Source organism: Triturus cristatus, chromosome 9, assembly GCF_964204655.1.
Source record: "Triturus cristatus chromosome 9, aTriCri1.1, whole genome shotgun sequence".
In the NCBI taxonomy this organism is placed as follows: Eukaryota; Metazoa; Chordata; class Amphibia; order Caudata; family Salamandridae; genus Triturus; species Triturus cristatus.
Genome location: NC_140592.1, coordinates 27,857,474 through 27,871,418, shown reverse-complemented (window position 1 = coordinate 27,871,418; position 13,945 = coordinate 27,857,474). Strand labels below are relative to the sequence as shown.

The 13,945-nt window shown below is 50.5% G+C and overlaps 1 protein-coding gene across 3 annotated transcripts in view; it reads left to right on the top strand.

Annotated features, from left to right (window-relative positions):
• The window catches only part of PRRT3 (proline rich transmembrane protein 3), a 232,992-nt gene that overhangs the window by 122,818 nt on the left and 96,229 nt on the right, over positions 1-13,945 (top strand). The gene's annotated exons all lie outside the window — the stretch shown is intronic.

The window sequence follows — 13,945 nt, the reverse complement described above, 5'->3', positions numbered from 1 at the left end:
GAGGAGGGGCACCCCTGGGTACCACTGTCTGATTTGCACGTGCATCAATACCGTAAATACGGTCAGAGGAGGGGCACCCCTGGGTACCACTGTCTGATTTGCACTTGCATGAGATTTCCAATCATCCTTTGAGTGCCACTGCCCTGTGAAGGAAGCACAATCCGACTCTTTGTAGAACCCCCTTCTATCTTTCCCAGTTCTTCATCTAAAATGCATCGTGTTTCCTCAATGTGTTCATAACTTATTTGTGAAACTTCCCATTGTGGGATATACTCGCATTATTCCACTTTCGGAAGAATGAATCCAATCTGTCGCTTGTATTGTTCATCTTCTTTGACTGTGGCTCACAGATAAAGTGGTACAGCTGCCTCTGTGCTTTAAAGATCAAAGCTTAAGGCTGAACAAGGTGGGTCCAGCCTCCGTTTCTTGTGGCTTTCTGGATAGTGAACTATCTACATAGCCACACATTCCATTCCCTAGTAAGTCCTGCCGGGTGCCATGCCCACATCCAATGAATGTAAACCGGCTTTGTATGGCTATTTTCCGTGGTGCACGTGATAAACATTAGTGAAGGTATAATATATGACATAAAGTACCCACTGCCATCATTATTATGTTTGATGAACTCCGCCTTCAGCAGTATCGTGTATTCTTCAGTCCAGGTTGTCAGAGCCAGGGTTTCAAAGATGTTACAGTGCTGAGGCTAACTGAAGGTGGGAGGCCCTGTGGACCAATCATACGAGAGAATCAGACTCTGGTAGGTCTCAGAGGGTCCAGCCTGGTGGTGGTCAGAGGATTGACACAGGTATAGGAATAGAGTAGGTGCATTCTGAGGGTAGTATGTTTGTGAAAGAGCTAGTGAGAAGTTATGGGAATCAAAAACACATGAGCTCCACACTGTGTGGAGGAGGGAACAAGAGGCACGGGGTTTTAGGAGCTAGCAGCCTCCAACTATGAATGTTTAACCACAAAAGAGCTGCTCCTAAAGTGATAACCATTATAAGGTTTGAGTTATATTGTGAGTGGGGACATCTCACAAAAAGTGAAGGACTGGTCTCACACACGCCTGGTGTCATGCTTCATCATTGACCAGTCCTCGCCCTCTAAAACCTTGGTTTGATAGATGGCAGGCATACACCTGACGACAGGGATGCACTTCTAAGCTAAGTGGGGGCCCGTGTATGAGTGAGTGAGATTAAAAATCATTATAGTTATCCTCATTGTGTTTTTTAATGTGAAAGGTAACTATATGATGTTTAAAAGCAGGTGACGGTATGTGGGGGAATTAGTGTCCCCTAACCGTTGTGTTTAGAGGTCGACATGTTTCTGCCGTCTTGGCCCAGGAGGGTCCAGGGCATTCATCAGGACATAAATATGTAAATGGGGACTCCGTTCTTACCAAAAGTGACAAGAGTGTACCACTGTGTGGGCGTGATCACTGTCACACTCCACAATTGGATGGCTCCTAGATTCAAGCCCTAAAAACCAAAGCTACTGGCCGCATGGGAGGAGGGGAGGGGAAACCCCTGTTTGTCAGAACTGCCTCAAGGAAAGTTTCCTGCGTGGATCCTAGGTGAAGGGCGCCTTGAGGCAGGACACTGAATACATTAAATTAATTATCTTAAATTAAAATTACATTTATAAAGCGCTCTACTACCCAGAAGTGTCTAGGCGTAGAAACTCCAAAAGGAGAAAGAGAAAAAAATACCTAAGCAGAACAAAAGAGCTCAACGATAAGATTTAGTCTACCAGCTTTAAAGGGCTTCACGCCAGGAAGCAGCAGTCCTGTCTTTTACTTGAGCTCTAAAGGCACAGTATGCCACCGCTTGGCTGTGCAAGTGATGACGCTTCTACTGCCCCATTTACATCTTTTGAATTCAGGTATCACTGAGGTAAAGGCGCAAGAGGAGCGAAGGGACCTCCTAGGAGTGAACCATTGGAAGCGCTGTTTGAGACAATCATGTCCAGGATAGGAGAATGAATGAAATTTAAGAGACGAATGGGAATGAAATTAGATAAAAGGTCATAAACCCGCCGGTGGGTGAGGTAAGAGATTTGATGTTATGTGAAGAACAGACCAGCATGGCAAGTAGAGCTTCGGACTGAGTGGTTGTAGGAGTGTGACGATGGTGTGATGTGGACGGTGGACCCTGGAGTGACTGCATGGCTTTAGCAGTGAGCTAAGAGAGCGCTTTGAACAGTGATGTGATCCCAGGAGCCTGAGGAGTGAAGGACATCACAAGACACAGTGACATGGGTGAAGATCCTACACAAACAATGCCAATGGGCCGGTCTTGACCACACCGTGAGGAGCACGTGGTGTAAGGGGCTGGAGTTTGGATGTGAGCACAGAAGCAGGGGAAACAGACACCAGCAGTGTGAGGAGGATGGGTAGGCAGCTTCATGTATATAGAATCTTATGTCTGGGAGATCCAGAAGGGCTGTCAGCATCAGGGATGTGGAGAAGTGAGGTCTGGGGTGCTAGAAAGTTTGCCAAACCAGGGGATCTGGTGTACCGTGAGGTGGTTAGTCGGGAGGTTTAGAGAGTCAGGAGGTGTAGAGAACCAGGTTGTCATTTCATTTAGGAGGCAGAAAGCCAAGAGGTCTGGTGAGACAGGAGACCTCGTGTGGCAGAATACACGGAGAGGCAGAAGGCATTAGGAGCTGGAGGTATGGGGACTGAATGGATGGTGGCCATGAATGTACGCTGGCTATAAGGTTATTACATGAGCCAGGAAATATAGGGAAACTCTGGTTATGGAGATGTAAAAAATCAGGAGGTTTGAGGAGCCTTCTGGTACGAACACCAGGGATGGGCGGAACTTGCAGAATTACATGAAAACTTCACGAGACTCTGTGGATTTCCACCAACAGGCGGGAAATATGCATGTTGCGCTGCATTTTCGTGCCGGTAGCGCGAGCAGAGATGAAAAACTGACACGAACAGCAGCATGCGGTGTGCACGAGCGCAAAGCTATTCAAGTTGATTTTGCAGACGCTTAAGTAGAAAATCTACTAAAAGAGCAGCCCTCTGACCACGACTGCCCGCATTAGAAAATCGTACTAAGCAACGTCCAATCTCGCTTTCTGGGGCCCTGTGGGGACAAAAATCTGTCACGTGGCGATTTGACTGACTTCTGCGTTACATGAGTAATGCAGAGTCACTAAATCCTGTCAAATTCCGTGGACCGAAAGAAACATCCTGCTCAGCCTTAATGAAGACCCAGAAGGTTGAGAAACTTGCTGGTTTGGTAACCCATGAGTTATGGTGCTCAGGTGCTCTGGTAACTCATGTGCTGGTAGCCCATGAGTTATGGTGCTCAGGTGTTCTGGTGCCCCATGTGCTGGTAGCCCACTAGTTATGGTGCTCAGGTGTTCTGGTGACCCATGTGCTGATAGCCCATGAGTTATGGTGCTCAGGTGCTCTGGTAACTCATGTGCTGGTAGCCCATGAGTTATGGTGCTCAGGTGTTCTGGTGCCCCATGTGCTGGTAGCCCACTAGTTATGGTGCTCAGGTGTTCTGGTGACCCATGTGCTGATAGCCCATGAGTTATGGTGCTCAGGTGTTCTGCTGCCCCATGTGCTGGTAGCCCATGAGTTATGGTGCTCAGGTGTTCTGGTGCCCCATGTGCCGGTAGCCCATGAGGTATGGTGCTCAGGTGTTCTTGTGACCCATGTGCCGGTAGCCCATGAGTTATGGTGCTCAGGTGTTCTTGTGACCCATGTGCTGATAGCCCATGAGTTATGGTGCTCAGGTGTTCTGGTGACCCATGTGCTGATAGCCCATGAGTTATGGTGTTCAGGTGTTCTGGTGCCCCATGTGCTGGTAGCCCATGAGTTATGGTGTTCAGGTGTTCTGGTGACCCATGTGCTGGAGGCCCATGAGTTATGGTGCTCAGGTGTTCTGGTGACCCATGTGCTGGTAGCCCATGAGTTATGGTGCTCATGTGTTCTGGTGACCCATGTGCTGGCAGCCCATGCGTTATGGTGCTCATGTGTTCTGGTGACCCATGTGCTGGCAGCCCATGCGTTATGGTGCTCAGGTGTTCTGGTGTTCCATGTGCTGGTGACCCTGGTGGCATGGTGCTCAGGCGCTCTGGTAAGCCATGTGCTGGTAGCCCATGAGTTATGGTGCACAGGTGTTCTGGTGACCCATGTGCTGGTAGCCCATGAGTTATGATGCTCAGGTGTTCTGGTGACCCATGTGCTGGTAGCCCATGAGTTATGGTGCTCAGGTGTTCTGGTGAACCATGTGCTGGTAGCCCATGAGTTATGGTGCTCAGGTGTTCTGGTGACCCAGGTGGCATGGTGCTCAGGTGTTCTTGCGACCCATGGGCTGGTAGCCCATGAGTTATGGTGCTCAGGTGTTCTGGTGTCCCATGTGCTGGTGACCCAGGTGGTATGGTGCTCAGGTGCTCTGGTAACCCATGTGCTGGTAGCCCATAAGTTATGGTGCTCAGGTGTTCTGGTGACCCATGTGCTAGTAGCCCATGAGTTATGGTGCTCAAGTGTTCGGGTGACCCATGTGCTGGTAGCCCATGAGTTATGATGCTCAGGTGTTCTGGTGACCCATGTGCTGGTAGCCCATGAGTTATGGTGCTCAGGTGTTCTGGTGAACCATGTGCTGGTAGCCCATGAGTTATGGTGCTCAGGTGTTCTGGTGACCCAGGTGGCATGGTGCTAAGGTGTTCTTGTGACCCATGTGCTGGTAGCCCATGAGGTATGGTGCTCAGGTGTTCTGGTGACCCATGTGCTGGTAGCCCATGAGTTATGGTGCTCAAGTGTTCGGGTGTCCCATGTTCTGGTGACCCAGGTGGCATAGTGCTAGGGTGTTCTGGTGTCCCATGTGCTAGTAGCCCATGAGTTATGGTGCTCAGGTGTTCTGGTGACCCCTGTGCTACAGGTCGGTTGAAGAGCCCAGAAGTATGGCAGACCTAGCCTTGTGAGTGTGCTGACATACAGTCTAGAGGTGTGCACTGATTGTGTTACTCTGGTACATGTAGTCATATTAGGGGGTGGACCCATGCCTGTTCAGCCGGAGTCACCGTCTCCACATACATGATCTCTGTAGACTTTAGAAGCTGAATGTGGAATCTCTTCGATGCTGCACCCCCCCCCCCCCCCACCGGGAGCTTCACTGCACACACACGTCATGAAGACACATCACGATAGTTTCCCGTATGACGAACACCTCCTCCTCCTCCGCGCAATGACTAACACAACGGTCAAGCGCGGACGTGTGCAAGCACGAGGGAATGCTTGTATCCCTGCTTCTTGACACAAGAGAAGATGAGCTGCTTGAAAACGTGTTCTTTGTATGTTTGTGCCCTTTAAACACACCCCATCCTTTTCGCATTTCTGGACTAGCACCGTGTTACCCTGCTTTAAGAAGAGATTTGTGGGTCCAGATTTGGTTATCGAAGCCTTTGCCTTGTTCCATCGCTGTTAATAACATTTTTAACTCATAGTTAAGTTATGTAAAAAATATATATTTTCTTAAACTAACAATTTGATAATAATGAATAGTGCTTGTGTTTTATAGCGGTTGAGTCCATAGTCTCGCAGCTTTGTAGTGACACAAATAAGGTGTCACTTTCACCCAGGTGAATGGTGCTCAGTCTATTGACCTCCGAAGGATAAAAGTCGGACGATCTTCCTCCCCCTGGGACTAGACCTTGCTACCTCCAGGTTGTGGCAGATACATTAACCTGCTGCACTATCTCACTCGCCACTGAGGTGTGTGCAATGGCAGGAAGAGTAGTTCATGGGGGCGTATATGGATTTGTTCCAAGATGGGTTCCGCGCGCCTGGTCCCTTTCTACGACCAGGTAGATATCAATGCTCACGAATGCAAGAGAGTCATGTGTCACACCAGACTTGTGTACAAGCGGAGTTGTGTGCACACCAGGACCTGATCAGCGCAGAGAAGCCAGGGCCAGGGGGTGGAGGGGGGTGGGCGGGGTGGAGCGCCTCCAGCATAACCGTGGATGATTCAGCCCCTGGGACCATAGTGCATTTAAATAAAGACACACAGCTGTTGTTTGGAAGGCAAATGTAGCTTTTGGCACAATCCTAATATTTAATTGTCTCCATAAGATGTTATATGTCTTTTTCCCACGCATTCAGTAGTCAATTTTTATCCAACATTCAGTGCTCACTGCCCCGCGTGGTCGGATCCCCTGCTTCAATCCACCCACAACTGCCTGGATAGCTTGGTGGTTTCCACCCAACCACCCCAACTCCACCCAGAGCACCCCCTAACTTGGCTATACCTCTTCCAGCCCCACACTTACACCCCCTCAGGGGCACATTCCATCACTGCCTGATCTACTCCATGACTTACTCCTACTGCTCCCCCTTCTACCTCTACACCAAGATCTTTCCTCATCTAATGCACTTGATCCACCAAACTTTAAAACGTTAAAAGCTGACACGGGTTATTAGGTACAAGGAATATACTCACCCGAAGGGAGGAGATTACAGCCTCATATGGGCCTTTTTATTTTTGTTGTGCAAACGGTGATCCTTGATTCTTTCCGCTACGGCGTGATCATGGTCGCCAGGGAGTACTGGTGTTTTGGCCACACATTAGACCAGCGGGGGGAATGTTACCTACACCCGTTAGCACTCGTGACATTGTTCACCCCCTTCTCCTTCTCACCTCTCAGATCCCATCGGCTCGGTCAGCTTCTGATTATCCAACATTGACTGCTCATGGGTCACGTGCGTTGAGTTTGCGTCAACTGCAGGAGTGTCGGAGGGACTTTTGTGTTGGTTGATTCTGGTGAAACACTCACACTAGAGACCACAACAGGAAGAGTTTGTGATGATTAGAAGAACTGTGGACATTTAAAAAGAGTCTGTTTGACCTACTGTCCCTTCTGCTCGCGGGCGTTATGGAAATGATGGACTTTGCAACCTTCATCTAGGTATGCAGTGGAAATAACCAAATCGATTGGCTGTGATCCACTGGATTTAAAACCCTACTCAAGGAAAGAGGGCCGGAGGAGGATTTTGCATTTACTCATTGAAGGACCTCAAGCAAGGATGCCTTGCGTAGCGTCAATGTGCAAGTGACGTTGTGGTCTGTACGAGAACAAGGGCATAGGCTGGACGGTCTGTCATTTAGGCTGGAGGGTGAAGGGGTGGGGCGGGGGGGGGGGTCACTGATCATGAAGACCACAGTGAGCCTCAAGTACTCTTCCGCTGTGTGTAGGAAACTAATAGTCACAGTGTCCTTGGAGGAGGCTGCGCGCTAAGGGGATCATGTGTGGTGAAAGGTCTTTGGGGGATGGACTTTCAGACTCGGAGACCCAGGAGTGGGAACCATCTCACTTGGGATCTGTCTGTATTTACTATAAGACTTGATTGCACGGAGGCAAATCCTTTCCTCTCTTGGTCTTTCCTTTTTAGGTCTCGCCTGACCCAGCGCATGCGCTGGTCTGGCGAGACTTATTGAGAGGGCTCCAAAAAGTGCTACCAGGCCAGCCTAGAGCTACAGTGCATGTGCGAGGGTGCGCACGCCACTTTTACCGCGATTACTTTCACTTTAGTGGCCGCCCGGCCGCTTTGATGTTTGATCGCGATCACTTTCACTTGCGGCCGCTTGGCATAGCCAATAGGTCTCGCTTTTGGGACCTTATAAGTGTTTAGTTATGCAACTGTTGCATGGCTAAACAATTATAAGGTCCCCAAGGCAAGACCTATTGGCTATGCCAATGCTTGTGTTAATAGTTTTCATGTCTTAGTCCAGTTTGTCCAACTGAAGCCACCATGACTACAGACCCCGGATGCAAGGATTTAATAAACGAATGACCAGGATTGAAGGGTCCCGGCGACATGGCGCGGTCTGGTAACCCTAGATGTGATGCATGGGGTTTCTAATCTGTGGTGGTTTGGTATGGTAATGGCATAGAGAGGCAGATGGGTTTAAATTCCAGTGTGAAAACCTGTAAAGTGGTCAGTAGTAGGCGCTGTGCCACCTGCTTTATGAGGACAGTTTGAGGTAATGAGGGGATGGTGTGCAGAAGAGTTGTTGAGGGGAAACTCTGCGAAAGGATGGTATGTGGAAGAGGCAGTGAGGGTGAATAAATTGTAGAACTCCGTCAGTGGTCGGCTCTGTGCCGCTGCCCTATGAGACTAGTTGAAGTGTGTGCGTGTGCGTATGTGTGCGTGCGCAGCGTGGAAGATCTAGTGTGAGGGAGAGTATAGGTGAGCGCAGAGTATGGAAGATCGAGTGTGAAAGAGTATTTGTGTGGAGTGTGGTGAAGAGAGGGTGTGAGGGGCTCATGTGTTGAAGAGAGTGCGAGGGGTAAAACATTGTAGAGAGATGCCGGGACTCTGTAAGTAGTCCGCTCTGTGCCACATGTTCTTTGAGGCCTGTTGAAGGAGGGTGGGCGAGTGTGAAGAGAGAGGAGTCTGTGGAAGAGTGTGTGAGGGGAGAGTGTGTGGAAGAGGGAGTTTACGGAGAAGAGGGTTAGGAGGGACAGATTGTTGGGGGTGCTAGGGCTTTGTTCATTAGTAGGCTCTGTGCCACCTGCTCTGAGGGTAGGTGAAGGAGGGGGCGAGTGTGAGGGGAGAGTGGAACCTGTGGAAGAGTGTGTGTGGAGAGTGTGTGTGTGAGGGTGGGGTTAATGGAAAAGAGGGTTAGAAGGGACAGATTGTTGGGGGTGTTGAGGGCTTTGTTCAGCAGTCCGCTCTGTGCCACCTGCTCGTTGAGGGTAGGTGAAGGTAGTGGAAGAGAATGTGTGGGGGGGGGGGGGCTGACAGCTTGACGGGGGTGCTGAGGACTTGTCAGAGGTCCTTAAATACTTTCCCTTTATTTGCTTCTGCCATCACTGTTTCCAGGGGGTGTTAATTACACGGTGAGTTTGCTAAGAGCTTTTCTTTCCAGGCTCTTCTAAGAATCGCTTCGAACATAGCAATCAGGGCTTTATTGTTGATGTTTGTACAGTTTCTGCAGTACCCAAAATCACAGTTGCATTATTGCTATTGAAAGTGCAAGTTTTGTAAGCTCTTTAAATTCCTTTATATTTTACAATAGGGAATTTAATGAACAAAAACCTGGCTCCCGCGAACACGGAATTCTTTACAAAGTAACATGAATGTGACGTACATGAAGGTTACAACACTACAGGAGTGGGGGGTGGGGGAGGTGGGGGTATTTCCACAGTAGACTCATGTGAGCTGTCCTGAGGTAGAGGGGAGGCGCGTGAGCAGTGTGGTGGGAAAGGGAGTTAGTTCATGGGTGGGGGAAAAGGGTGGAGTGGGTGTGAAAAGGTGGGTGGTGAAGTCCTTCCTTAGGGCTGTTAGGGGAGCAAACCCTGGCACCTTGAGATTCTATAGCCTGGGGGCACCTGAAGAGAAGTCACTTTATTATAGAAACGCGAGGTAGTGACTTACGCAAGATGTACCCGTTTGACAGATATTGTGATGTTAAGGATGCCCCATTGGACAGCTTGTGCCCTTACCCACGCCCCATCAGACTGGCATTGGTCCAGGCAGCAATCCGACCCGAGACACAAGCTTGAGATCTCAAAAATGACACCATCAGTAAGTATTTTCTCCAACAATCATGACTCCTTCGGCCAGTTACGATGGAAGTATGCATGCACCATCGGCCAGCCGCGATGGATCTATTCATGCACCATCGGCCAGCGGCGATGGATCTATTCATGCACCATCGGCCAGCCGCGATGGATCTATTCATGCACCATCGGCCAGCCGCGATGGAAGTATGCATGCACCATCGGCCAGTCGCGATGGAAGTATGCATGCACCATCGGCCAGCCGTGATGGATCTATGCATGCACCATCGGCCAGTCGCGATGGAAGTATGCATGCACCATCGGCCAGTCGTGATGGAAGTATGCATGCACCATCGGCCAGTCTTGATGGAACTATTCATGCACCATCGGCCAGCCGCGATGAAAGTATGCATGCACCATCGGCCAGCCGCGATGAAAGTATGCATGCACCATCGGCCAGTCGCGATGGAAGTATGCATGCACCATCGGCCAGTCTTGATGGAACTATTCATGCACCATCGGCCAGCCGCGATGGAAGTATGCATGCACCATCGGCCAGTCGCAATGGAAGTATGCATGCACCATCGGCCAGTCGTGATGCAACTATTCATGCACCATCGGCCAGTCTCAATGGAACTATGCATGCACCATCGGCCAGGTGCGATAGAACTATGCATGCACCATCGGCCAGTCGAGATGGAACTATTCATGCACCATCGGCCAGTCGCAATAGAAGTATGCATGCACCATCGGCCAGTCGTGATTGAAGTATGCATGACCATTGGCCAGTCGCGATGGAACTATGCATGCACCATCGGCCAGTCGCGATGGAACTATGCATGACCATCGGCCAGGCGCGATGGAACTATGCATGCACCATCGGCCAGTCGTGATGCACCTATTCATGCACCATCGGCCAGTCGCGATGGACGTATGCATGCACCATCGGCCAGTCGCGATGGACATATGCATGCACCATCGGCCAGGTGCGATAGAACTATGCATGCACCATCGGCCAGTCGAGATGGAACTATTCATGCACCATCGGCCAGTCGCGATGGAAGTATGCATGCACCATCGGCCAGTCGCGATGGAAGTATGCATGCACCATCGGCCAGTCGCGATGGAAGTATGCATAACCATTGGCCAGTCGCGATGGAACTATGCATGCACCATCGGCCAGTCGCGATGGAAGTATGCATGCACCATCGGCCAGCCGGGATGAAAGTATGCATGCACCATCAGCCAGTCGCGATGGAACTATGCATGCACCATCGGTCAGTCAGGATGGAAGCATGCATGCACCATTGGCCAGTTGCGATGGAAGTATGCATGACCAATGGCCAGTCGCGATGGAACTATGCATGCACCATCGGCCAGACGCGATGGAACTATGCATGACCATCGGCCAGACACGATGGAACTATGCATGACCATCGGCCAGTCGCGATGGAACTATGCATGCACCATCGGCCAGTCGTGATGCACCTATTCATGCACCATCGGCCAGTCGCGATGGACGTATGCATGCACCATCGACCAGGTGCGATAGAATTATGCATGCACCATCGGCCAGTCGAGATGGAACTATTCATGCACCATCGGCCAGTCGCGATGGAAGTATGCATGCACCATCGGCCAGTCGCGATGGAAGTATGCATGCACCATCCGCCAGTCGCGATGGAAGTATGCATAACCATTGGCCAGTCGCGATGGAACTATGCATGCATCATCGGCCAGTCGCGATGGAACTATGCATGACCATCGGCCAGACGCGATGGAACAATGCATGACCATCGGCCAGTCGCGATGGAACTATGCATGCACCATTGGCCATGTGTGATGGAACTATGCATGCACCATCGGCCAGCCGGGATGGAAGTATGCATGCACCATCAGCCAGCCAGGATGGAAGCATGCATGCACCATTGGCCAGTTGCGATGGAAGTATGCATGCACCATCGGCCAGTCGCGATGGAACTATGCATGCACCATCGGCCAGTCGCGATGGAAGTATGCATGCACCATCGGCCAGTCTCGATGGACGTATGCATGCACCATCGGCCAGTCGCGATGGATGTATGCATGCACCATCGGCCAGTCTCGATGGACATATGCATGCACCATCGGCCAGTCTTGATGGAACTATGCATGCACCATCGGCCAGTCTTGATGGAACTATTCATGCACCATCGGCCAGCCGCGATGGAAGTATGCATGCACCATCGGCCAGTCGCGGTGGAAGTATGCATGCACCATCGGCCAGTCGTGATGCAACTATTCATGCACCATCGGCCAGTCGCGATGGACGTATGCATGCACCATCGGCCAGTCTCAATGGAACTATGCACGCACCATCGGCCAGTCTCAATGGAACTATGCATGCACCATCGGCCAGTCGAGATGGAACTATGCATGCACCATCGGCCAGTCTCGATGGAAGTATGCATGCACCATCGGCCAGTCATGATGGAAGTATGAATGACCATTGGCCAGTCGCGATGGAACTATGCATGCACCATCGGCCAGTCGCGATGGAACTATGCATGACCATCGGCCAGACGCGATGGAACTATGCATGCACCATCGGCCAGGTGCGATAGAACTATGCATGCACCATCGGCCAGTCGAGATGGAACTATGCATGCACCATCGGTCAGTCGCGGTGGAAGTATGCATGCACCATCGGCCAGTCGCGATGGAAGTATGCATGCACCATCGGCCAGTCGCGATGGAAGTATGCATGCACCATCCGCCAGTCACGATGGAAGTATGCATAACCATTGGCCAGTCACGATGGAACTATGCATGCACCATCGGCCAGTCGCGATGGAACTATGCATGCACCATCGGCCAGTCGCGATGGAACTATGCATGCACCATCGGCCAGTCGCGATGGAACTATGCATGACCATCGGCCAGTTGCGATGGAACAATGCATGCACCATTGGCCATGTGTGATGGAACTATGCATGCACCATTGGCCATGTGTGATGGAACTATGCATGCACCATCGGCCAGCCGGGATGGAAGTATGCATGCACCATCGGCCAGTCGCGATGGAACTATGCATGCACCATCGGCCAGTCAGGATGGAAGCATGCGTGCACCATTGGCCAGTTGCGATGGAAGTATGCATGCACCATCGGCCAGTCGCAATGGAAGTATGCATGCACCATCGGCCAGGTGCGATGGAAGTATGCATGCACCATCGGCCAGGTGCGATGGAAGTATGCATGCACCATCGGCCAGTCGCGATGGAAGTATGCATGACCATTGGCCAGTCATGATGGAAGTATGCATGACCATCGGCCAGTCACGATGGAAGTATGCACGCACCATCGGTCAGTTATGATGGAAGAATGCATGCACCATCGGCTAGTCGCGATGGAAGTATGCACTCACCATTGACCAGTCATTATGGAAGTATAAATGCACCATCAGCCAGTTACGAGGGAAATAGGAATGCACCATCGGCCAGTTACGAGTGAAGAATGCATGCACCATCGGCAAGTTATGATGGAAATATGCATGCAACATCGGACAGTTATGATGGAAGTATGCATGCAATAGCAACCAGTTATGACTGAATTATCCATGCACCATCAGTCAGTTACAATGGAAGTATGCATGCACCATCTGCCAGTTACAATGGAAGTATGCATGCACCATCGGCCAGTCGCTGTAGAAGTATGCATGCACCATTGGCCAGTTATGATGGAAGTATGCATGCAATATCGACCAGCTATCTTGGAAGTATGCTTGCATCATTGGCGGGTAATGTTTAAAGTATGGATGCACCATCGGACAGTTAATATAGAAGTTATGATGGAAGTAATAATGTTGCATCTGCCAGTTATGATTAGAGGGAAGCTTACTTTGAAAAGATGCGTACTTCCTTCCCTGTGCAAGAGTTCATGGTCCCATAAGACAGTTGCCATCAATTATGCCCTATACAACAGTAGTTATTAAAACAAGCATGTATCCGCGGGGACTGGTTCATGAAGTTTGAGAACTCATCGCTTTGAACTCTGTCTTTGGCACAGAAACAAGTCTCATGAAAGCTCCAATACCTGCCTCACCCTGGCGCGGTTCTACAGCCGGGTCTGGTGGCGTAGTGGACTAATGCGTCAATCTAGGGCCCTGTTCAAATCCTGGCGGGGTCACTCAGCCTTTCATCTATCCGAGTTCGATAAAATGAGTACCAGTGAGTTGGGTAACACTAAACATCTATCATTCAGCGCCAAGATGCCCACGGGTTAACGTGCACTTTACAAATTCATGTTTTGTTATTTCACGTACCCACATGTTGCAACCAGATGCTGCTTGCATGGTGGACAGGGGGGGGGGGGCAGGTAGGGCGGAGCCCCTGATGAGAAGGGTAGGTGGTCCCACATGGTGTCACCTGACAGAAGCC